Genomic DNA, 24,984 nt, shown 5'->3' with positions numbered 1-24,984 from the left:
AGATTTTAAATGATTGCCTTGCTGGGTAGAGTAATCTTGGTTGTAGGCCCCTGCTTTTCATCATTTTTAGTATTTTATGCCAATCCCTTCGGGCCTGCAAAGTTTCTGCTGAGAAATCAGCTGATAGTATTATGAGAGCTCCTTTGTAAGCAACTAGTTATCTTTATCTTGCTACTTTTAGGATTTCACAGCTAGATGTTGTGGGGGCTCCTTTTCCCAGCACCAGTACTCCAGGCTGGGGACCCTGGTGTGCAGCTGGGTTCCCTTGCTGGCCCCTGGGTTTGGGATCTCCATGGTGAGATATCCCTCCCAATTCTCTATCGCCACATGCAGGTGTGAGGCTGGCTTATTTTGCATCTCCACCCCTCCTACCAGTCTTGATGTGGCTTCTTCTTTGTATCCTGAATTATAAAACTTCTGTTCCGCTGAACTCCAGATGGTACTCCAGGTTAAGCATTCTATAATTTAATTGTAAGTTTAATGTGTTCGTGAGATGAGGCAAGCACAGCATTTATCTACTTCGCCATTTTGGATCCTCCCCTTCAATATTCTTTATAATTTTCATGATTTTATTTTGAGATTTTATAAGTATGAAGCAGTTTCTTATAGAAATGTTTGTAATTGCAAGTGGGGCATTCTTAAACACCTGGCTTCTTATTTTTTCAGTACGTAGTAATTAGAAGCACAGAAAATTGAAATTAATAGACCTGGAATAAAGTCATGGCTCACTTACTTACTGTTTGTGGCATCGTAGGCAAGTTATTTGACTCCTCTAGGTTTTACCTACATTTTCTATAGAATGTTAGTAATAATGGTACCTATTTCATAGTAAGGAATAAATAAGATAATTCATATGTGGCATTAATTTCAAAGGGTGTAGAGGATGTTCAATGTTCATAGATCGTTTGATAGACCATCCTGGGAATTTGGGTTTTATCCTGAGGTCAACAAATTCTTTTCCAGCAGGATGTTATAAAGATCACATTTGTGTTTTTAAAAGATCATTCTGGGTTGTGGCACAGAGGAAAGATATAAGAGCAGGCTTCCAAGAAGAGATAAAAATTTGCTTTATTATCTCATTCTCAAGAAAGAAACTATAGGAAATAAAGTAATAAAATCAATAATATTAATAGATGAATTACAAAGACATTGGAAAGGTAAATTTGAAAGAACTTGATGTCCCACTACATATTGAGGGAAAAAGTGTCAAGTTTGGAAAACTAGGTGAATAGTGGGGAAGTGAGATGACAGGCAGGTTTAGGAGGGAAGATTTCGACTTTAGAATCATCATGTTTGAGGGGCCACAGAGACATTTAAATGACCATGTCCACTAGGTAGTTAGATATTTAGGTCTGTAGATCACAAGAAAGATCTAGGATATGGCTATCAAACTATATTCTAAAACTGATTCAAGTAATAGAGGTGCTGAAAATCTTGGTATTCTTTCTGGAATACCATGAAATAGCAATAAAAAATAATAATAAGCCTACCCATAATAAAGAGTTTTAAGAATTAAATAGATGGATGCTTATATGATATCAAACAAGTAGTATCATACACAAAAGATGCACATGAAAGAAAAATGCATTAGTCTACCCATGGCTTCATTTTTGTCATGAACTCTGGGAAGAGTCCAACACTGTCTGATTTTTAACAACCATTGCATGAGCTCATATAAGACCATTATACTAAAAGTATTGGAATGTAATAATGTAATATAGACAAACTTCCCTTTAATTTTTTTAAAGCTTCTTTTTAAGGTAAACAGATGTTAAGAGTGCCTGTTCCTGTTTTCAAATGACTAAAGATAACATCTTACCTTATGAACAACTAAAAAAACAAAAAATTCTTCACTGGATTTGTTGATCTCAGTGGTCTATACTTAGTAATTCTAAAAGCATCCAACCCAACTAATACCTCTTTTGAACTCTGGTTTCAAGATTTAAAACCAGGAAAAGGACCTGAATAGTCATTCTTCCAACAAAGACATACAAATGGTCAATGGGTACATAAAAAAGTGCTCAACATCACTAATCATCACGGAAATACAAACCAAAACCACATGAGATATCATCTCACATCTGTTAGGATGGCTATTATGAAAAAGACAAGAGATAACAAGTGTTGGCAAGGATGTGGACAAAAGGGAACCCTTGTACAGTGTTGGTGGCAATGTAAATTGGTACAGCCACTATAGAAAACATATGGCAGTTCCTCATAAAATTAAATACTGAACTACCATTTTGATCCAGAAATTCCAGTCTTATGTATATATCCAAAGGATTTGAACTCAGAATGTCAGAGAGATATCTACATGCCTGTGTTCACTGTAGCATTATTCACAATAGCCAAATTATGGAAACAACCTAAATATCCTTCAATGGATGAATGAATTAAAAAATATGGTACATATATACAATATACAATGGAATGTTATCCAGCCGTAAAAAAGGAAATCTTGCCATTTGCAACAACATGGGTGAATCTGGAGGACATTATGCTAAGTGAAATAAACCAGATAGAGAAACACAAGGAGTGCATAGTATCACTTATATGTGGACTTTTTTTTAAAAGCAGGTTTCATAGCAACAGAGAATAGAATGGTGGTTGCCAGGGGCTAGGAGAAGAAAATTGAGGTTACATAGGTCAAAGGTACAAATTTTCAATCATAAGAAGAAAAAGTTCTGAAAATCTAATGTACAGCAAGGTGACTATAGTTAATAATGTGTCGTTGTATACTTGAAAAGTTGCTGAGAGTAGATCTTAAGCATTCTCACCACACACACACACACACACACACACACACACACACACAGAGTTAACTATGTGAGGTGATGGATGTGTTAAGTATCTTAATCTTGGTAATCATTCCACAATGTATAAGTTTATCAAATCATCATATTGTACACTTTAAATATATACAATTATAGTTGTCAATTTTATTACTCACTAAAGTTAAAAAAATATTATTTCAAAAATAAAGAATGCTAAAAGGCGTGTGTGTATGAGTGTGTGTGTGTCCACTCATTCTTTTTTGTGCCCTTTGTGAAAAGAACCTCTATTTAGACTATGATTTGAAGGCAACTTAACTCTCTTATATACAGTAGTGAACATAAACCCTTGTCAGTCACTGCAATTTATCAAAAGATAGTCCAAAAAAAACTAAGTCAGGTGTTAAACATGCATACAAATGAACTGGGGTGCCTGGCCAGTCCCCTCCTCTGCCCTGTATTTCATATAAATGTATTGTTCCAGATGGGCTATAGGTCTCAGGGTGCTCGGCTGTGACCATGCTTCCCTAAGGTCTGCACAGGAAGAGCCTCCTATTAAACTTCTTTGGGATTTGCAAAGCAGTGTGCTTTCAACCAAAATAATCCTACTCTGCTGGTTTTAACTGATTGTGCCCAGGATCACAGGCCTATGCCAAGGGCAGCCATTAGGGCTCTATTACCAAAGGTAACCAACCAAGTAATGTCTGCCATAAAATATAAAACACTATGTATCAAACGGAGCAAATTCAAATATGAATAAGATTCTAATCAGGTTGCCATAAAACTAGCTTAGAGCAAGACAAATATGGAGCAGATTCTTGGGGTAAAATCTATTTCATTTCAATAGCCCAGGATATGAAAGACTCTTAACTCTTCCTCTGGTTCTAGGAACTAATATTTCTAATCGGAAGAGTTTGCTGTTTATATGACTGTATGAAATGCAAACACACTGAGATGCCTCCGGTACTTGTACATAAATTAACCCCTCTGCTCCTTCACCCTTAGGACAATATCAGGCAGTGGGAAAGCTCTGGCTTTGATTCAGGGACCTCAGTGATCACCTGTTTTCCCTGCGAACTCAGACAAATTGCATCTACTACAGACAAATTGCATCTACTATGAAAAAGTCTGTCTTCTCATGTATAAGAGGAGAGAATTGAACTGGATGATTTCTAAATCTCTGAGTCTATTTGATGGGACAACAGTTTTAGATCTGCTTTCTGTCTTAAAGAGTGTAGTGTAAGAGGTAGAATATTACATCCCCACCCCCCACAAGATGTCCATTTCTTAATCACTGAAACCTGTGAATATGTTACCTTATATGGAAACAGGGACTTTGCAAAAGTGATTAAGGATCTTGAGATGGGAGATCATCTTGTATTATCTGGCTGGGCCAATGTAAACACAAGCATGCTTGTATGAGAGAAACAGGAGGGTCAGAGTCAGAGGAGAGGAAATAACAGGAGCAGAGGCTGGAGTGATAATACCATGAGCCAAGGAATGCTGGCAACCTCTAGAAACCAGAAAAGGCAAGGAATGATTTTCCCCTAGTGCCCCCAGAAGGAGTGCAGCTCGATCGACATCATGATTTCAGTTCCAAGAGACCCAGTTTGGAGTTCTCCTCTCCAGAAATGTAAGATAATAGATTTATGTCCTGTTAAATCACTAAATTTGTGGCAATTTTGATACAGCAACAATAGGAAACTAATACATGGGATAATCTGGGGAAAGGAAGGAAAATACTTTTATCAGTTTCCATTATAAGATAATAACAATATGAGAGGACACTAAAAGAATAATTTTGTCTGAAAAAATGCAAAGCTCAAGAAAAGCAATTGATGCTTTTGGGAGGGTGGCAGGAATGTGATGTTGTTATATAAACTCACACGGGCCAGAGAAGAAAAAAATCAGGTGATATTTTATACTAACTACAGTTTTGTTTAACAACCATACTGTTCTATTGCAATGAATCCAAATAATACATTTAAAAAATCTACAAGTGTCCACTTTCCTTTATATTCAAAGATGATGGATGACCGAGAAGAGAAGTAATCTGCTTAAATATCACCCCCACCACACACATACAAATGCTATATCACTAAATGTATTATTCCTTCTTTTATTCAGTTATTCCACAAATACCTATTAAGCACCACTATGTACATTTTCCTAAGTACAGAGGAATACAATGATAAAATAATTATGGTAATAATAATAGTAAGAATGATACCTTGATGGTTCTTACAAACTAGTAGGGAAGAAACTATTAAAAGTGTTAGGAAAGGGAAAGGAAATGAAAAGGGTTTTAGTCTTTATGAAAAGAGAGAGAGACAGAAATTATCAAAGCCATTCATGCTCCAGAAATAACAACTCAGAAAATAACCACAATTAATTTACATTTTGATATTAGTTTCATCATTTCCAGCCTTTTGTTGATAGACACATGCATATGTATACATTATGTAGAATACATATTGTTTTTTCATACAAAGTATAGAGTTATAAGAGCATACAATGTGGGGAGGAGCAGCTATGATGGTGGGGAATCAGAAATAGCCCCCATAAAGGCTGCTTACTTGGGGATAATGCTTAAGCTGAATTCTGCAAAACAAGTAGAAGCTGGCAAGATGAAAAGGGGTGGGGGGAGGAAGGAAGGTTATACAGGGAGATAATAGCACAAGCAAAAGTCTCAAGACAGAGGAAACATCAAGTCTTAAAGGGAAATTGAGTAGAACAAAATGGCTGGAGCCCAGGGAGGCCAGGGAGAGAGGTGTGCATGAGGAGATGGGAAAGTGCCAGGAGGAGGAGGGCCATGTTAGACACGGTCACAATTAAGACTTAACTCCAGGGCAATGACAAGCCACTGAAGCCTTCAACTAAGCAGGTAACATGATCAGGTTTATGTTTTTAACACCTGACTATGATTGCCACGTAGAGACTGGAATGCAAGCATGTTCAGCACAAGAAGGTTGAGAAGAGAAGCCTGGTGGTGATCATCAAATTCAGAGAATCAGAAGGCTTGTTATCAAGTCCCAACCCACCAACCATTAGGTAGTAATAATGGTTATCATTTACTAAGAGGTTACTGTGTGCCAGGCACTGTTCTAAGTGTTTTACCTATAAAAACTCATTTACTTTCCCAGAAACTCTATGAAGCAGGAATCATTACTATCCCCATTTTAAAGGAAACTGAGATACAGAAAGCTTATGTATCTTGCCTCAAACCACTTAGCTAGTAAATTGCAGAGCTGGATTATAACACAGGCAGCCTGGTTTCAGAGTCTGTCCTCTAAACCACCATATTACACTGCCTCTCATGACCTACTGCATGCCCCAGGGAAGCCACAAACACACTGCTTCCCCTGCCAGACAAAGCAATGGCGACTCACTGGGCAGCATTGTAAACCAAGAGTGTTGACCTGAATCGGCGCTTATCTCAGGTCCTTCTGGTTCTAATATTACAATTTTATCTGGAAAACCAAGATTCTGCACCCTGTTTTTTACCCAGTAGTAGTCTTCAAAGCCTGAGATGAGTGGCCACAGTCCTAGAGTATGGCTGGACTTAGAACGTAGCTCAGAATCCCTCGAGATTCAAAAAGATGTCTACACACTATACATTGTTCTTTCTGATTTCAAGGACTGCTCTATTGAACCTACTCCACCCTACCCTCCATGCCTCAGACAACTCACTACACAGTCATCCTCCAACACTCCAACCTTCATTTAGATAAAACCAAAATGTAAATGAATACTTGTCATTTTTGAGTCATGGGATGATAAGTGATTTTTATAATCTGTCTCTCTCTCCATATTTTTTATTCACATAAGGAACACATGTGCTAACTATTTAATCAGAACAAATATATATTTCTTTAAATGTATCCTTACCCAGCATCTAAATTTTTTGGCATTCTGTTCAGTAGTTACTTTCTGAAGATTCAATTCAGTAATTATTTTTTAATCAGGCTCCTCAAATTAAGATTTAATTTACAAAAGAACCACACTAAAAATATCTCTTGTAAGTAAATTTAAAAAACTACAGAATGTAAGAGCTAGAAAGATATTTGGCATCATCTAGTGCAGTAATTTTCAAATTTTCAAACTGTGTCTTCATGAATCTTTGGGTTCTATAGGTAAGCCTTGGGGTAAAACAGAGGGAAAGGGGGCGACTAAGTGGGTACGGATATTACATAACATATATATATATACTATTTTGATTGAAGAAGAGATGGGGGTTTGAGGGATATATATCCATACCCATTTAGTTTCCCCCTTTCCCTCTGTTATATATATATATATACATATAGTGTTCCTTTGTTATTCCAGAATATATCTGGAGTCTACTTACTTCTCTCCATCTCAATTGCCATCACTGTAATCCAAAACATCATCATCTCTGTACTGGATTGTTGTAATAACCTCATTACCTAGTCTCTTTACTTCCACACTTACCTCTTTGTCTAATTTCATCTTATATCACCCCTACTCTACACTTTGCTTACTGTACTCAAGTCATACTTCCTTTTTATTTATTCTTCAAACACACCTATATTAACTCAAATAAATAGGATATGCTGAGCTAACAAACAACCTGAAAATATCACTGGTTTAATGAAATGATTATTTCTCACTCATATCAGAGCCTGAGATTCTCTCTTCCAAGAAGTGACTCAGGGATCCAGGCTTCTTCCCTTTGGGAACATCATCATCTTAAACACATGGCATTCATGATTGCCATGGAAAAGGAAGGTGGGGAAGGTTGCACAGCTCTGGAAATGGAACAAAGACCATTTCTCAGAACTCAGTCACAAGACTTCAACCTAATTATAAAAAAACAGCTGGGAGACATAGTCTTTCAGAATGTCCAGAAAAAGGAAAATGCCATAGGAGTTGGTGAAAACTGATGAACACATAACATAATCTCTCATATCCACTTAGAGCAACTGCATTTTCTGTTACCTTTTCATGAAATTTCCTTGCCACAGATTTTTGCATAACTGTTTTAATCTCCTCTGAGAGACTTCTCTTATCATCTTAACCAAAATAGTTCACTGTGGCAGAGATCTCATTATCTTTTCTCTTCTTCACTTTTGGCAGAGAGAAATCTTATGCTTAGATGAGTATATTGTTGGCCAGCTAAAGGACGACATTTCCCATCTTTCTCTGTACCAGGTTTGGCCATGTGACTCAGTTTTGGACAATAAGATATAAGAAGTATTATGTGAAACTTCTGGGAAGATTCTCTAAAGGGATGAGGTAAATCTTCCTTCACCCCTTCCTCCCTTCTACTTCCTGTATTGATGAAGCCTAGATTAATTCAAGCAGCCATCTTGCAGGAAGCACTCTAACTAGGGTGGAGCATTAGTTGGAATAAATTTATATTCCTGATAACTTTGTGGTGCCATCACAGTAGACCTGGACTCTTTATCTCAGGATTCCTTGCATGACAGAGAGAAATTAACTTCTAACTTTTTAAAAACACTATTATTTTCTATAAACAGTGGTTTACTTAATGCAACCTCTTTATTATGCAGATAAAGAAACTGAAATGATATGATTACTTGGCTGTAAAAATGGAAGGCCAGGACAGAATTAGTTCTCTGACTTCCAGCTTCATACTTAACGTGAAAATTTCAAGAAAAACAAAAACAAAACATACTGATTCACTATTGTATGTGAGGCACAGAAGTATGAGACATACATAGTCTCTGCCCTTGTCATCATGATAAGTGCATAAAAATATAATTATGATATAATGATATAACATATACTATTGTATTAATAAGTAATATAATAGTAGAGACATGTACATATGCATGGTAGCACAGAAAAATGATAAAAATGGATGTTTAATTTTGCCTTGCATTATCAGAAAGATAAGAAACAACATCAAAGTTGGGCCTTAAAGGATGACTAAGAGTTTTCCGGGTATAAGGGTAGAAGTAGGGAGTGAGAAGTGTATTCTAGGCAGATGACACCAGGATACAAAAGCATGGAAGGCTACAGTGTGTGCATAGAATGATCAGTGCAGAAAGAGCAAAAAAATTGACAACTGAGCTTAGAAATTTAGAAGTTTAGGCACAAGACAGACTGTAAAGCTCTTTGGGTATAAACCCCGGACTAGATCCACAGGTAAGGAAAGATCATAATATGGTAGTGATTATATTGGACTTGTATTAATTTTGGAGACCTACCTATTTTCCCTTCCTAATAAAAGCCTTATTTCTTTCATAGGGATTGACTCTGATAATACATATAGACTGATGGGACCCACCCAGAGCTCCACTCACCCTTGTCCATTGGGAGCCATGAGACCAAAACTAAGCCACTCAGATGCTCCTGCCTCGGACCCTGAATCTTGAGCAGAAAAACAAAGAAATGACAAAAGTCTGTCACTCCAGTCAGCAGCAGGTCAGTGTCCTCACCATAACCTTCCTGCCATGAGACTGTCTTGTGGCCTCCTCAACCCAACCCAGACCCAGGGCAGCTTCCTGTCCATTCTCTGAGTTCTCATTATTCTTCTGGTAGATTTATTTTGCTTAAGTGAAACAGGATGGTTTCTGTACCTTCAAGCAAAGAAATCTAACACATAAAGTATCACAATATGAGTCATCAATGTTAGAAGGAAATGTCTCCAGAACTCCATATTGTTCCAGGGTTGAGATTGAGATGTCAGGAGTTGGCACATTAATTTTGCTCTTACACTAAGCTATATCCACCAATCTAACTTTTGTCAGTAAAAGCTTACTGAGTCTTTTTATCTTATTTCTCAATTGGTTATTAATTGGGCTCCTTCAAATACCTCAACCACCTATACTATCACAGTTAACCCATAGGACATCCAATGAGGAAAGTATTATCAATGTCCTTATAAACAATAGGAAATTGTGCCCAAGTGACAAAGCCAAGGCCAGAACTCTTATTTCTAATTCAAGATCCTGTATTTTTTTTTTTCCTAAAAGGTATGGTCCAGCTGGCTTTTTATTCCTCCTGTTGCTATCCCAATATTTTTTTTTTTCTATTTTACAAATTCAGAGGAGTTGGGAATCATTTTGTCTTTGTCAAGGCAGGAAATTCATGCTTCCCATAAGTAATCTCTTAGGCCAGGTCCAGATAAAACCAAATGGTCTATCTGGATTTCTACATTCCTCTGGACTCAGAGGAGGACCAAATGCTGAGAAGGAAGTGTGCTTTAGCACAGGGTACAATGAACTTCTGAATCCTCTTTAATTAAAAAGGGATTTAGGGAGGTTATTTTTATCAAGATCCTCAGATGAGTCAAAGGACACTTTTTTTTTTTTTTTTTTTTTTTTTTTTAGATAAATGTTCATGTTACCAAGAGCAATAGGAGATATTGTTAAGGGGTCCATGAATACTTGGAGAATGACAAAGAATTTAAATGATGTAGGATAGAAAAATTTCCTTCCCCTAAAAAATAAAAGTTCAAACTAATGGAATAACTTGAAAGACATCTTGATTATTTCATTCCAATGCTTGCACAAAAATACACAGGTAGGCCCTGAGATGGGGCTATGTAAAGGAGAACAAATTATCAGCTTCTCTCATACTTTAACCTTGATTATAAATGTTAAATGAAATTCAGATGAGATAAACTACAAAGAATCTTCCCAGAATCATCTTTCTGGATTCATAGATACACTCCTAAGAGAAGATGCTAGCATTTGCATTCTCAGCCTTTACCGTACCTTTTATTAGCAAGGTTTTACTCTTGTCCAGGGAGTAGTTACAGGTTGCTGTCTTTGTAAGTCATCAAATCATTCATTTCAACACAAGAACTGAATTTATAAAGCATCTATTCCAACTACAGCTCTTGACCAGAAGGTAAACTTAAACCTGGAGTGCTAAATCACCCACCCAGAGCCAACCAGTCAGGCGCAAAGCCAGGATCTACCTCCTACCTACCTATATGTGATACCAAAGGGAGGAAGTAGAAGATTTTCTCTTTTTTTGAGACACTTACAGATTCGGAAGGAAGTGTGTGAAAAAAATCAATTGTCTAATATTACTTTTGGTGGCAGGTGGAGGAGAAACTGCTTTTGTTTAGGAAAATACCTATCTTAGTCAGCTCAAGCTGCCATAACAGAATACCATAGACTGGGTGGTTTAAACAGAAAAAATTTGTTTCCTCACAGCTCTAGAGGCTGAAAGTCCAAGATCAGGGTGCCAGCATGGTGAGATTCTGGGGAAAGCTCTCTTCCTGTCTTGCAGATGGTGGCCTTCTTGCTATGGCAGAGAGAGCAGCAAGCTCTCTGTGTCTCTTCTCATAAGGGCACTAATCCCATTATGAGAGCCCACCCTTATGAGTTCATATAAACCTAATTATCTCCCAAAGGCCCTACCTCCAAATACCATTATATTGTAGGTTAGAGTTTCAACATATAAATTGGGTGAGGGGAATACAAACCTTTAGTCCATAGCAATACCTTAATAAGGCAGTTGGAGGAAGATGAGACTATAGGGCACTGTGACCTGAGGCCTCAAAAGTGGTCATTAAACGTTTTTAAAACTCTTTCCACAAGAAACAACAATAACATAGGGGTGGTGGTAGTATGAGTGAAGGGTGTAAAAAAGAAACAACAGAAAAATGTGAGAAGCCAGGACATGGGCGCTACAAAGATGACGAGAGGCTGGGGCAACTTATGAGGTGAAGTAATCAAGGGAAAATCCCCAGGTGGGATACCCAGAGGACCATAGGTATGGGATGTCCAGCATCCAATTTTAACTCTGTTTATATTTGCTTTGGTGATAACACCAACTCTGATCCTAAAAGTTCTCAGCTGATTCCAATACACACACAATATGCCCTGTGAAGTGAATCTTTTTATGGGAATTGAGGAAGGAACCTGGTTGTATATTTCAGCCTTCTGTATATCAAGGATGGTGTGGGGACAGAGCCCCAGAGAGCAGTTTCCAGGCTATCGGCCTCACATGGAAAGATGCTAGTTCAGATAGTAGATGGTCATCAGCTGTGACTAGTTGGCCATCAGTTATTACCAGTTAGCCATTAGCCACTGATATAACTGCCATGGCTAAGCTAGCAGACAGCAGAGTGAGGGTTGTGGATTGCAGAGAAGTAGACGGCAGGTTGCAGATAGTGTAGCTCCTGCTTCCTGTGTCTCCAATCCAGCCGCCAGCGAGAGTACAGTGGTATGACTCCCTATCAATGGCTCCGTGGGTTTTCCTTTTTGGCCTCACCATATCCTGTGTTCTTATGTGGAGAGTGGGAGCTGAGACCCCGCATAACACCCTGCATGACAGATGGATACGCAGGCTGATGAAATAGTCCAAAAACTGAGGATAACCTGGAGGATTTCCAGTTGAGATGGTGGAGTAGGTAAATGCTGCACTTGCCTCCTCTGATGACCACATCAAAATTACAACTAAAGTACAGAAAAAACATCACTGAGAATAACCTGAAGTCTAGATGAACAAGAGTCCTAAAACTAAGGACAAACAGAAGTCACCTCAAGATTGGTGGGAGGGGCAGAGAAACAGAACAAGCTGGTCTCACCCATGTGACCATTAAAAATCAGGAGGCATATCCCAGATATGGAGGTCCCCTCAGAGGAGCAATGGGTCCCAACCCCGACACCAGCCTCCTCAGCCCAGGATTCCAGTGCCTGGAAGAAATGTCCTCACAATTTCTGGCTGTGAAAACCAGCAGAGATTATGGATGAATAAGATGGAGAGCTGCTGGAGCCCAGGTGTTCCTCTTAAAGGCTCCATGCACAACTCACTGGCTGAAGGACTCACTCATTCTGAGCTCCAATGCTGGGGCAGCAGCTTCAAAGGCACCAGGAACATATGGGGAGGCACTGAATTTTCTGGCTGCAAAGTGAGGGCAGAACGGGCAGCTTTCTCCCAGAAAAAAGTGCCAGCACAATCTATTAATTCTTTGTTGAGCCCTCCCCATTACCCAGAATTTGGATGCAGAGAGCCACAATATCTGACTCTCCATCACCTTGGCTAATACCATTCATCTGCCATGCCCTGGTGATTCCCTGAGACCTGACCCAACTTGTGGACTCACCCAAGCCATTTCCAGTGGCTTTTCCATACAAATAGTCTGTCTTGGCTCATGCTGCAGACTTTCCTAAAATCTCTCAAAGGGTCACAAAACCCAAACAAGCAGCATCTGCCCTCAGCAAGTGCTGTATCTCGTGCTGAGCAGCCTCAAGCATGGCACTACTGCCAGCTGACCTCAGTTCGCAGCTTGGCCTCTCTCAGGCACCTCCAAGCCCAGCGTGAGTGGCTGTCATCTGGAGATTGCTTTGTGGCTCATGCCAGGTGACCTCAGTCAGGGCACAGGCTGCAGCTGCACTTGGCCAATGGCAGGGCCCCTCTCAGGAGGCCCCATGGCAGCACACCCCATGGCTAGCTTTGGACCAAGCCAGAACACCACTCAGCTGCCTCTAAGGGCAGCACACCCAAAGAGCTGACTGGGCAGGCACTAGAAACCTGCTAAAGTGAATCCTGCTCCATAAAGTCAGTCCATGCACAACTGTTCCTCCACTGTAGTCAGGGCCACTGCTCAAAACCAAGCAGCCACAGGGTCAATCCCTCCCATTGATGTTCCAAAAACTACCAAGGCTCAACTACAACAGGAGGGTACACACAACCCACACAAGGGACACACATCTAAAACACCTGGCTCAGGGTACCAGGGAGACTGTGCCACTGGGCTCCACAGGACATCTAATACATAAGGCCACTCTACTAAGACCAGGAGACATAGCAGCCTTACCTTATACATGGAAAGAAACACAGGAAGGCCAAAATGGGGAGACAACGAAACATGTCCCAAATGAAAGGATAGAACAAAGCTCCAGAAAAAGAACTAAACAAAATAGAGACAAGCAATCTACCAGATGCAGAGTTCAAAACACAGATTATAAGATTGCTCAATGAACCTAGGGGAAGCATAAACTTTAACAAAGAGATAGGAAACATAAAAAATGGATACAGAAAACATAAAAAGAACCAGTCAGAAATGAAGAATACATTGGAAGGAATCAACAGTAGATTAGATGAAGCAGAGGACTGAATCAGTGATTTAGAAGATAAGGTAGCAGAAAACACCCAATAACAACAGGAAAAAGGAAAAAGCAGCAAAAAAAAAAAAAAATGAGGATAATTTAAGGGCCCTCTGGGACAACATCAAGCATACCAATATTCACATCATAGGGGTACCAGAACGAGAAGAGAGGACAAGGAGTTGAAAACCCATTTGAAGAAATAATGGCTGAAAACTTCTCTAACCTGGTGAAGGAAATAGACAATCAAGCCCAGGAAAGTGCAGAGAGTCCCAAACAAAATGAACCCAAAGAGACCAACACCAAAACATATCATAATTAAAACACCAAAGGTTAAAGACAAAGAAAGAATCTTAGAAGCAGCAAGAGAAAGGCAGTTAGCTATCTACAAGGGAGCTCCCAAAAGACTTTCATCTGATTTCTCAACAGAAAATTTGCAGGCCAGAAAGGATTGGCATGAAATATTAAAAGTGATGAAAAGCAGGGACCTACAACCAAGATTACTCTACCCAGCAAAACTATCATTTAGAATCAAGGAACAGATAAAGAGCTTCCCAGACAAGAAGAACTAAAGGGGTTAATCACTACCCAACCAGTACCACAAGAAATGTTAAAGGGACTTCTTTAAGAAGAAAAAGATAAAAAATATGAAAAATAAGATGGCAATAACTACATATCTATCAACAATTCTTTAAATGTAAATGGATTAAATGCTCTAATCAAAAGACATAGGGTAACTGAGTGGATAAGAAAACAAAACCCTTACATATCATGCCTACAAAAGACACTTCAGATCTAAAGACACACACAGACTGAAAGTAAAGGGAAGGAGAAAGATATTTCATGAAAACGTAAATTTAAAGAAAAAGCTGGAGTAGCAATACTTACACTAGACACAGTAGACTTTAAAACAAAGTCTATGACAGGAGACAAAGAAGGACCCAGTAATCCCTCTTCTGGGTATTTATCTGAAGAAACGCAAAACAGTGCTTCAAAGGGACATGTGCATCCATTTGTTAATTGCAGCATTATTTGCAATAGCCAAGATATGGAGGCAACCTGTGTGTTCATCAGTGGATGAATGGATAAAGAAGAGGTGGCACATACCCTGTTTATCCGAAAATAAGACCTAGCCGGACCATCAGCTCTAATATATCTTTTGGAGCAAAAATTAATATAAGACCCAGTATATTATTATATTATATTATATTATATTATATTATATTATATTATATTATATTATATTATATTATATAAACCCGGTCTTATATTACAGTAAAATAAGACCGGGTCTTATATTAATTGTTGCTCCAAAAGACACATTAGATCTGTTGGTCGGGCTAGGTCTTATTTTCAGGGAAACATGGTATGTACAATGGAATATTACTCACCCATTAAAAGAATGAAATCTTGCCATCTGCAAAAACATGGACTGAGCTAGAGGGTACTCTGCTGAGTGGAGTAAGTCAGACAGTGAAGGAGAAAGCCATATGATTTCACTTATACCAGGGAGCCAAAAAAATGTATACAAGTGGACACTTTGGTCAGCATTGCTCAAGCAGTAATTTGCCACAATCAGAAGTGTCTGGACACTGATGGTAACCACTTTGAGCACCTCTTCTAATTGCAGAAGTCAAACGTGACTTGTCTTCACTCTTTTGTTGTTGGTATATATTGAGTATTACAATTTCAATACAGTTTTCCTTTCTTAAAATATGTATACTTTTTTTGCACATTCTTTATGTGGGGTCTAAAGGACAAAATAAACAAACAAAACAGAAATAAACTCATAGATACAGAGAACATTTTGATAGTTGCCAGATGGGACAGGGTGGGGGTGGGGGTGAAAAAGGGGAAGGCATTAAGAAGTACAAATTGGTTGTTACACAGTAGTCATGGGGATATAGGGTACAGCCTAAGAAATATAGTCAGTAATATTGTAATAACTATGTATGGTGTCAAACAGTTACTAGATTTATCAGGGTAATCACTTCATAAGTTATATAAAATCTCTAATCACTATGTTGTACACCTGAAACTAATATAATATTGTATGTCAACTGTAATTGAAAAATAAAACAGTTATTTAAAAAAACTGAGAACAACCCAAATGTGACCAGGAGATTATAGCCCCATCATTGATCCACAGATGAGTGAAGGCAATTTTATCTGGCTCTCAAGAAGCAGGGAGACCCCAGCTAATAGGTAAACATGGGCTAAACAGGTGAAAATTACTACAGGTATTTCCTCAGCATGGGGTTTATTTGAACATTATCAAAGCCCATCTTTGGAAGTTGTTATAGGAGCATGGAGAAAGATTCCCCTATACGAATGTTTTAAGATTATGTGAAAGTTCCCAGTTCCCTGCTAAGCATTTCCTAGTGAGGCAGCCTTTGAATCTGACATATCAGCTGTCTCCTTTCTCTCTTAGTCAGCAAGAAAGGCTAGGGGGTTCTTTTCTGTTTTTAAAGTTAACATATACGTGGAGTATTTTCTTTGTTTGAGGGTCTGGAAAAGAGGGAAAAATTTTAAGTCCCTCATCTTTTCTTTCCTGTAAGTGATCAAATAGTTTATTCAAGTATTTTCAAAATGGTTACGCTTCTGAGGCACAAGTCTGTTTCCCCCTCCCAACCCTGATGAAAGATGACTCCAAATGTAATAAAGTGGACTCCAGAGAAATCCGTTTATTTATTCCAAATATTTCAGCTAATGAGAAAGCAAATTTGAACTCCCTATCCACAGGGGCTTTGCAGCCAAGCTCTCTGGCAGTGCTCTTGGCATGGACACTCTCTAATCTGTTCCTTCTGCCTCTAAGGTTCAATGGGCCCACTCGCTCTCCAGGTTTCTCATTAGTAGAAACCCCATAACTCACGTGGGATGCAGAGGCTTCACTACTGCCAATGCCTTTATTGTACTCCCCCTGCCACCCTCTCCAGTCCCCTCTCCCTCACTCTAACCAGCCCTCCTTCTCTGCAGGAGTCCCTCCATTCTGTCATCCTTCTGTGTGGCTTCTGGCAAGAAGCTTCCTTTGATGGATTCCATAGACCCCTGACCTTACTTTGAAGTTTCCACAGCTAAATCAAACACGCCCACCTTCAGACACAGCATTGCCCCTTTCACTGGCTTACTAAACTCATTAGCCACTCCAGGGGTCCCAGTTTGCCTCCTGTGTGACAGAATAATAATTAGGTTTAGGGGAAAAGTAGGGAAGTGAATGTTGTATTCTTAGACACACACCAGTAAGAAAGCCAGCTTCCTCTTGGAAGGAAGTGGTGAGAGCTGCTACTGAGGCCATCTCTTCTCCAGCTCCCCTGGGGATGGCAGAGCTCAGGTTTTGGGGACAGAGATGTGAGTTAGCTCTGGGTTAGACAGCTCTGCCTGGCTGAGATTGACCTTGGGCAGATCACTTTGTCTGAGTTATGACTGGTCATTGCAAGAATTAATTTACAAAAGTACTTGGCACGATATATGATAAATTTTTAAAGTCTGATTTTAAAACAGTGAATTATTATTGTTATTTCCAACGGTCAACTTCAGTGAAAGCTGAAGGGTTTGCTGGCCATCCCATGGAGAACCCTTTTGTATTCTCCCTGAGGTCATTAAGGAGGACTAAATTCATGCTGTTTAAGATGATACTGCGTCATCACATACTGTTGATGATCAGTGCTAAGGTCCTCAGGGCACAGGAGATTCGTAATAATGATCATTTAAGTGACTACTATCTATTACCCAATTACATTGGGCCAAGTACTGCCATAGAGCAACTGAAATGCAACAGTACCATTTTGGTAGGTATTATACCCTCCATTTTACATAAAAGGAAAATGAGACTCCAAAAATTTGCAAGACTTGTTTAAGGGTCTTGTATCAGCCAGAGCCCTGGCGGGAAAGAGCACACCAATCTACAAGAGATGATGACGTACCCAGAAACTAACACAAGTGGAAAGCTGTTACCATCTCTAGGCTTAAAGGGGCTGAGTCGGGGGGTAGCAGGGAGGAGTGATGTTATCATACATCAGGGAGAGCCAGAGCCATAAGGAGGCGCCACACAACAGAACCTGTGACCACAGCAGCGAGACAAGAAACAACAGGGGTAATGGGCACATTGTCTTAAATACCCCATACACCAACCTCTCTCTCCTCTCAACCTCTGATTTCTTGCTGGTGCTTCCCATTGGCTGAACCCACCAAGAAGCCAGAGGACCAGAGGACGAGTGAACCAGGATGAGGCAGTTCATAGTGGTCAGCCTCCCTGGACACAGTGAAGAGCAGAAGAGTGAAAAGAACGGAAGGCAAGTGGAAAGGTGTAAATGGAGAATAACTAACTGTCACTCAGCTTCTCAGTGGGAACCTAGGACCTCACTCAACTTGTTTGTCCAACACCAAGCAGTCTCCACTACCTAGAAGATATTAGCACAGGTTTGTTAAGTAAATAAGTCAGAGAAGGGAAATTACAAAATGGTATAAAAGAGAGCAATAGGACCTAAATAAATCTGAGTATGAATCCAGGGTCCACTACTGAAATACTTTGTGACCTTAGGCAAGTTTACTCAAAGTTTTCAAGTCTTAGCTTCCTTATTTGTGAAACTAGGAGAATAATTATTCCTAGAGCATATGTCCAGGTAAGAAGTAAGTGAGATAAAGGATAGAAAGTGAAGAGGAACTGTCACATCAGTTACAAGAGTAGACTCAAGAGTCAGATGCCCAGGTTCAAATCCTGGCTCTGTAACCTCCTGGTGATATTATCTTAGACAAGTGAGTTACCTCTCAGTGCTTCCATTTTCTCCTCTGTGAAACAGGATGATAATAACACCAACCTTACAGGGGTGCTATGATATCCAAGTGCCTTAATCTATGTGAAACAGTTAGTAAAATTACCTGAAACAGTTAGTAAAATTACCTAACACTTAATAAAAGTGCCGTAAATGTTAGCTGTTTAGCACACTGGCTGTTGTGCAGTGAGTAGTACTCGACAGTTCCCCTTCCAGTGTGGTGGGAGCAGGATGAAGAAGGCTTGTGTTCATGAGTCTTTTGATTCTCTTCTCTCCAGAGCACTCAGACCCCATGACAAAACCCAGATTCAAAGCCCTTTCCTTTCACTGTTTTCCACAAGAAGGGCAATAACACTCAGCGTTTCATAAATTTAGTAATTTTTCTCAAGTCCTGGATGCGGACTGGGATTGGGCTGTAGGCAGCTTGGTCTTCAGCCACGTTACCGCCACCTCCCTTCTTCCCGTGCCTCCTTTGCTCGCGCCTGTCTCCTGTTCTCCACTCATTCTGAGGCTTGTGCTCAGCACCTCAGGACTTCAGGCCTGTCTGTCCCTAGCTGCCGCTTTGGGGGTAAGCAGTTCTCACATGCCATCTGCCTTACCCCACCTCAACCCTAGACAGCCACACAGCAGACTTCTGGTGAATAATATATTCTCCCTCTGGTTACAGAGCACTCAGCAGAGTCAGCAAACACCTGTTATGTGCTAGAAACTCTTCTAGGCACTGGAAACACAGCACTGGAAAAGTAAACAATATCTTCCCTTGGGGAGCTTACATTCTAGTGGGAGGAGCAAATAGTACACATAAGAACTAAGAAAAACATGTAACGTGTTAGAAGATGAGAAGGGCTGTGGGAGGAAAAAAGTAGGGAAGGGGAATAGGAGTTGTATCATGAGGAGTGCTTGCAGTTTTATATAGGGTGGTCAGAGAAGGCTTCATCAAGAAATTGAAAAAGAAAATGGAATGCTTCACAGATTGTGTCATAATAAATGATAGTTAGATAGTTATTATTATTGGTCAAAGAAAATATAAGTTTCTGACAAGCTCTGCACTCAATTGTTTCCTCTCTGTGGATGCCAGGGGCATGTGGTTGGAAAAGTTTGAGAATCAATGCCTAGATATCAGGATTATTGCAAAGATACAAGAGAACATAGGGCAGCGTGGTACACCATATGCTTCTCTGTTCAGCTGCTCTCAGACCCAGCCCTCTCAAGGCTAAGATATGGAGCAGCTCTCATGGAGCAATCAGGGTCACCTTTGGGGATTCAAAGGTGAGCTTGTATGATTCATACTTCCTGAGTGTAATTAGGAAGTAAGTGTTAGTTGAACTGGGTTGCTAACATCCAGTATGGACTCTTCTGTTGGGGAGAGCTTTGAAATATGTCATTTCAGAAGCAGCAGTTTCCCTCATGGTCACACTTTGTTGGATTTTTGGTTTGGGGCAGTATAGATTGGAATAGGCCAGATTACACTGTGGCAACAAATTAACTGAAATCCCAAAGGTTTATTTCTCACTTATGCAACATCCACTCGGGGTCTAGGTGACCCTCTAGCACAGCTATTCCCACAAGGTGACTCAAGGATCTAAGCTACTTCAATCTTGCATCTCCACCAACCACCAACTCAACACAAAGTTTCCTCCTCTATGGCAGGGGAAGAGAATGCATGGAGCTTTTGACCTGCTCTTCTGTGTTTCAGCCTGGAAATGATGGACATTACTTCTGCTCACAGATTCACTGGCCAAATCTAGCAAATGGCCTCACTTTCTGAAGGTGAGGTCATGTGACTAGTTCCCTACCAAGCAGGAAAGGGAGCCAGATGTTGGGGCACACTAGTAATGTCCACCAGAATCACTTGTCCCTACTGCAGGCAACTGGGCCAAGGCAATAGAAATGTCTTTACTCTCCCACCACATAGTATCAGCCTAGCAAATTTTACGCAGAGAAAAATGGCTTAGAGCTGTTTCCCCTGTAAAGTGTCTGTTAGAGCTCCCTGGACAACTTTCTAATTCATAGCCCAAATAAAATATGGCCATAAGCTTCCTGAAAGTTCTCTTCAACCCCACCAAGACTAGTGTTCTTTCTTAAAGAGATAGGCCATAAAAAATATCATGAAAACCACATAGCTGTAGCTTGTCAAAAATCATACCAAGTGAATACGTAACTTCCTCCCAGAGCAAGGAATTGTGTTGACCAAATGACTCAGCTCTAAAAATCACTCACAACTCCTGATTACTGGTATCTGAATTGTGGCCTCCCACAATTTCCCATGCGCTAAAGAAGGCCTTCTAGAAGAGATAATCTAATTTTTCTTTTTTTTTTCTTTTTTGTTATTTTCCAGCATTACGAGAGTATCTCCACCCTCATCTGGCATTTGGTCATCATAACACTAAAACTTGCACTTTGTGTTATTTTTGATGAGTGGCAGGGAATGAGGGGTAACTATGCTAATATAATCATCAAAAGTGATAAATATTTCCTCATCAAGTCACTTCAAGTGCTTCTGAAATGACGTATTTCAAAGCTCTCCCCAACTATAGCACCTGATTTCTCTAAATTTCTAGTGTGCATGTAGTCCTGCCATCGAGAGTTGCCCACATCCACACTTCCTCCATCCACTTTTTCTCTAACCACTCTTAGTAGACACTCAGTAATTATTTTAAATTTTTCTGATATGTTAACACCTTCAGCAAGGATTTTTGGACACTAAACGGACTCACAAAGGGCTTCTGGGCCAATAAAAACCCAGGGTGGCCAACTGTTGCAGTTTTCCCAGGATTGTTGTGGTATTAGCACTGAAAGTCCTGCGTCCCAGGAAATCCTGAAGTCCTGGGCACACTGGGCAGTCAGTCACCCTACATAATCCACTGAAATTGTGTGGAAATTTTGGTGTGTGTGAAAGTGCAGATTTTCCTATAGAGAGAGTGCAGGGCTTATTCAGATCCTCAAAGGGCTTATTAAAAAAGAATAAACCACTAATTAAGGATACTTAGGAAGGAGAGAGGGTGACAGACCTCTGACACCCCTCTCACTCTTACACCTCTGTGAACAGCCATATGATTCTATTTCTGTTAGTGTTAGGATTAATCTACAAATAACATGGCCTGTACAGAGGATGGTAAAAATACACAGTGATACTTCCATGACACATACTTATTCATTTATTCCACAAATACCTATGGACACTATGCCTATGCCCAGGGGATTAAGAGGTAATAAGACAGTTCAGTTCCTTCATATCAAAAGCAGCCAGGATATAAACAAGATATTTTCAGACAGCAATAAATGCCATGAAAAATAAAATGGGGTAATGAGCTACATAGACATTAGAAGAGGCATACTTTAAACGGGGTGGTTAGGAAAGGTCTCTCTAAAGTGGGAGGGTTGGTGCTGAGGTCCCACGAGTAATGCAAAGATCTGAGCAAGATTGCTCAGGCAGAAGTGAGCAAAAGTGAAGACTCTGAGGAAGGAATGAGCTGCAGAGAGGAAGCTAGTGAGACAGGAGTACAGGGGGCACCAAGGAGAAAGGTATCAGATGGGGTAAAAGACACAGAAGCCAGTTGATGCCTGGCAGGCTATGTAAGAAATTTGAATTCTTTTTCCAATTCAATAGGAAACAATTGGAAGTATTTTTGCAGGGTAGTGACATGATCTGACTTACATTCTTTTAAAGATCCTTCTGGTTGTTGTGGGGAAAAGGAATTGTAGGGAAGAGAGAAGAAGGAGGAGCAATTCATCCAGGGGAGGGAAGCGAGGGGCTTGGACTCAGGTGTGGGCAGTAGAACTGGAGAAAAGAGACAAGTTGGGGATGCATCGTGGACACACAGAAAACAGGACTTGATTTTGGGAATGAAGGAAAGAGGACTCTCAGGGTGATGGGTGATTCTGCAATGTATTGCTTGCATGGCTGTCTCTCCTATGAGATTATGAGGTCCTTGCTGATCAGAAGAATACATTTTCATCTCTTTATCTTCACCAGCTAGCACAGGGCATGGCATACCGTTCCTCTTAATAAATATTTGTTGGGTGATAAATGGATAAGTGAATGTAAGAACAAATGGAACTTGGTCTCTGTTCCTGAACAAAGAAAGGAATGGACACACAATGCTTGTAACTGCAGTGGCTGCTGTCTGGCCAGGTTATAAAAACATCATTCCTGAGATCTGGTCTTAGGCAGAGGGGAGGTGGAATGTGTTTCTTATACAGACATAAAAAAGAATGAATTTTTTTTCTTGTTTTAGTTCGGAAGAGAACCACAGGGGTGCTGGGATAAGCACTGTGCTTACTAGAAACTACCAGACGTCACTCTGCACCTGTCCACACACGGGATTCCCATATTGACCTATTTCATGTTTTTTAATGGCTCAGAGGTGAGTCTTCATGTTGTTTCCCCTGCTTGTCTCCTGTCTTCCCTTCAAGGAATCCTTGCAGATCATAGGAATTCTTTCCCTACAATAAGGTCATCTAATTATGCTTCTTTGACATTTTTCTTGAAATGTAAAATGAAAACAGTGCCCCATTTTTGTCTGCGGACTTTGACCAAAAAAATTTTTTTTGCTATATTGGCTTGTTTTAAAATGTTTTAAACCTGACACCTTTAAATGTTTTAAAACCTGACAGCTTAGAAGCAAATTAAGGAAATGTTACATATCTTCAAGGAAGTTTCTTCATTAACCTTTTCTCTTATTACAACAGATAGTGGTGGTGTTTTATCGTTATGTAAGTGAGTGCTTCATACCACAAGTCAACTCCTCAGCACTGAAATGTTTGAATATTTTTGTGTGGGCCTCATAAGCACAAGTAAATAATCCTTGTATTATTTAAATCATGCCCAGTTCTTAGCACATAGTGGGAGTTCTGTAAATGTTTGTTGGATAACTGAATGAATTAATCAATTAATCAGACCTCAAAGAATGTTTTTCTACACAGCACATAATTAATTATGCCAATTCAACAAATAGACTGACTAGGCTGCAGACATCTTTTGAACTGATTATGGATTAAACTGTTGAAAGCAGAGTCCCTGGAACTTTCATTATAGAGTCACAACAATGCAGGACTTTAATCTCCCTTTCTTGCTCCTGCTATCTGTCAAGGACAAGTTCTGCGTAGTGTTATAAGCAGAGAACCATGTGATTTCACTGATATGTGGTATATAAACCAAAAACAACAAAAGAACAAGACAAACAAATGAGAAACAGAAACTCATAGACACAGACAATAGTTTAGTGGTTACCAGAGGGTAAGGGGGGTGGGGGGTGGGAGATGAGGGTAAGGGGGATCAAATATATGGTGATGGAAGGAGAACTGACTCTGGGTGGTAAACACACAATGGGATTTATAGATGATATAATACAGAATTGTACACCTGAAATCTATGTAATTTTACTAACAATTGTCACCCCAATAAATTTTTAAAAAAAGAAAGAAAAAAATAATAAAGGATTGATAATGAAAAAAAAAAAAAGAACCAATCACATTGGTCAAGGTCATTAAGTTTTAGTGAATATATGGTCACTGTCATGCAGGGCGGCCTGCGGGGTCTCTGGTCCCACTCCCCACATAAGAACGCAGGATGTGGTGAGGCCAAAAAAGAACACCCACGGAGCCATAGGTAGGGGAGTCACACCACTACGGACTCACTGGAGGCTGGGTTCACACGACGTGTGACCTGCTGTCTGCTTTGCTGCCAACCGACCGACGACCCTCCTCCACTCTCCTCCACTCTCCTCCACTCTCCTCCACTCTCCTCCACTCTCCTCCACTCTCCTCCACTCTCCTCCACTCTCCTCCACTCTCCTCCACTCTCCTCCACTCTCCTCCGTAGCCGCAGCAGTTATATTAGTGGCCAATGGCTCAATGGTTACAGCTGAGGGCCAACTAGCCACAGCTGACAGCCATCTACTACCGGAGCCAGCACCTTTCCACATGAGGCCGAGAGCCTAGAAATTGCACTCCTGGCTCTGTCCCCACAGTCACTTTATGAGCTCCCAACTCTTGCACACCAATTAGACCCCATCAAACTGAACCTCTCTTCTTGGCAGCTACTCTTTTCGTGGCTAAATAGTTTCCATACCTGTTTGTTAATATGTCACAGATACCTGTAGAACAGGTAACACAGAAATGAGGCGTAAAACATACAAATCCATGCAGCACCAATAAAAATGACAATCTAGTAGCACACCATGGGCCTGGAAGCCCAACACTGTCATGTGTGATCACTCAAGAGGTAAGTATTCAGTGCCTCTCCACAGAAGTTCCCAGAATAAAAAATAAAACTTTTAGGAACCTTTCATAAAATGTATTTTTATAGCATTATAAAAGTAAAACATGTTTATTATAGTAAAATAAACAATAAAACATATACAAATACAAATTAAAAGCCACCCC

General features: G+C 40.0%; 2 long non-coding RNA genes across 2 annotated transcripts in view; one reads left to right on the top strand and one right to left on the bottom strand.

Moving 5' to 3' along the window:
- Positions 1 to 24,984, bottom strand: part of LOC109436579 (uncharacterized) — a 51,975-nt gene that overhangs the window by 15,380 nt on the left and 11,611 nt on the right. The gene's annotated exons all lie outside the window — the stretch shown is intronic.
- LOC109436577 (uncharacterized) lies at positions 7,451 to 23,815 on the top strand. The gene is made up of 4 exons (XR_002136129.3): positions 7,451 to 8,027; positions 9,006 to 9,182; positions 22,836 to 22,964; positions 23,290 to 23,815. It is a non-coding gene; the product is annotated as an uncharacterized LOC109436577 (long non-coding RNA).

Source organism: Rhinolophus sinicus, chromosome 14 (assembly GCF_057876585.1).
Source record: "Rhinolophus sinicus isolate RSI-liver-muscle chromosome 14, RSI-T2T, whole genome shotgun sequence".
In the NCBI taxonomy this organism is placed as follows: domain Eukaryota; kingdom Metazoa; phylum Chordata; class Mammalia; order Chiroptera; family Rhinolophidae; genus Rhinolophus; species Rhinolophus sinicus.
The sequence above is the reverse complement of the archived record's forward strand: the minus strand, read 5'-3'. Positions and strand labels throughout refer to the sequence as shown.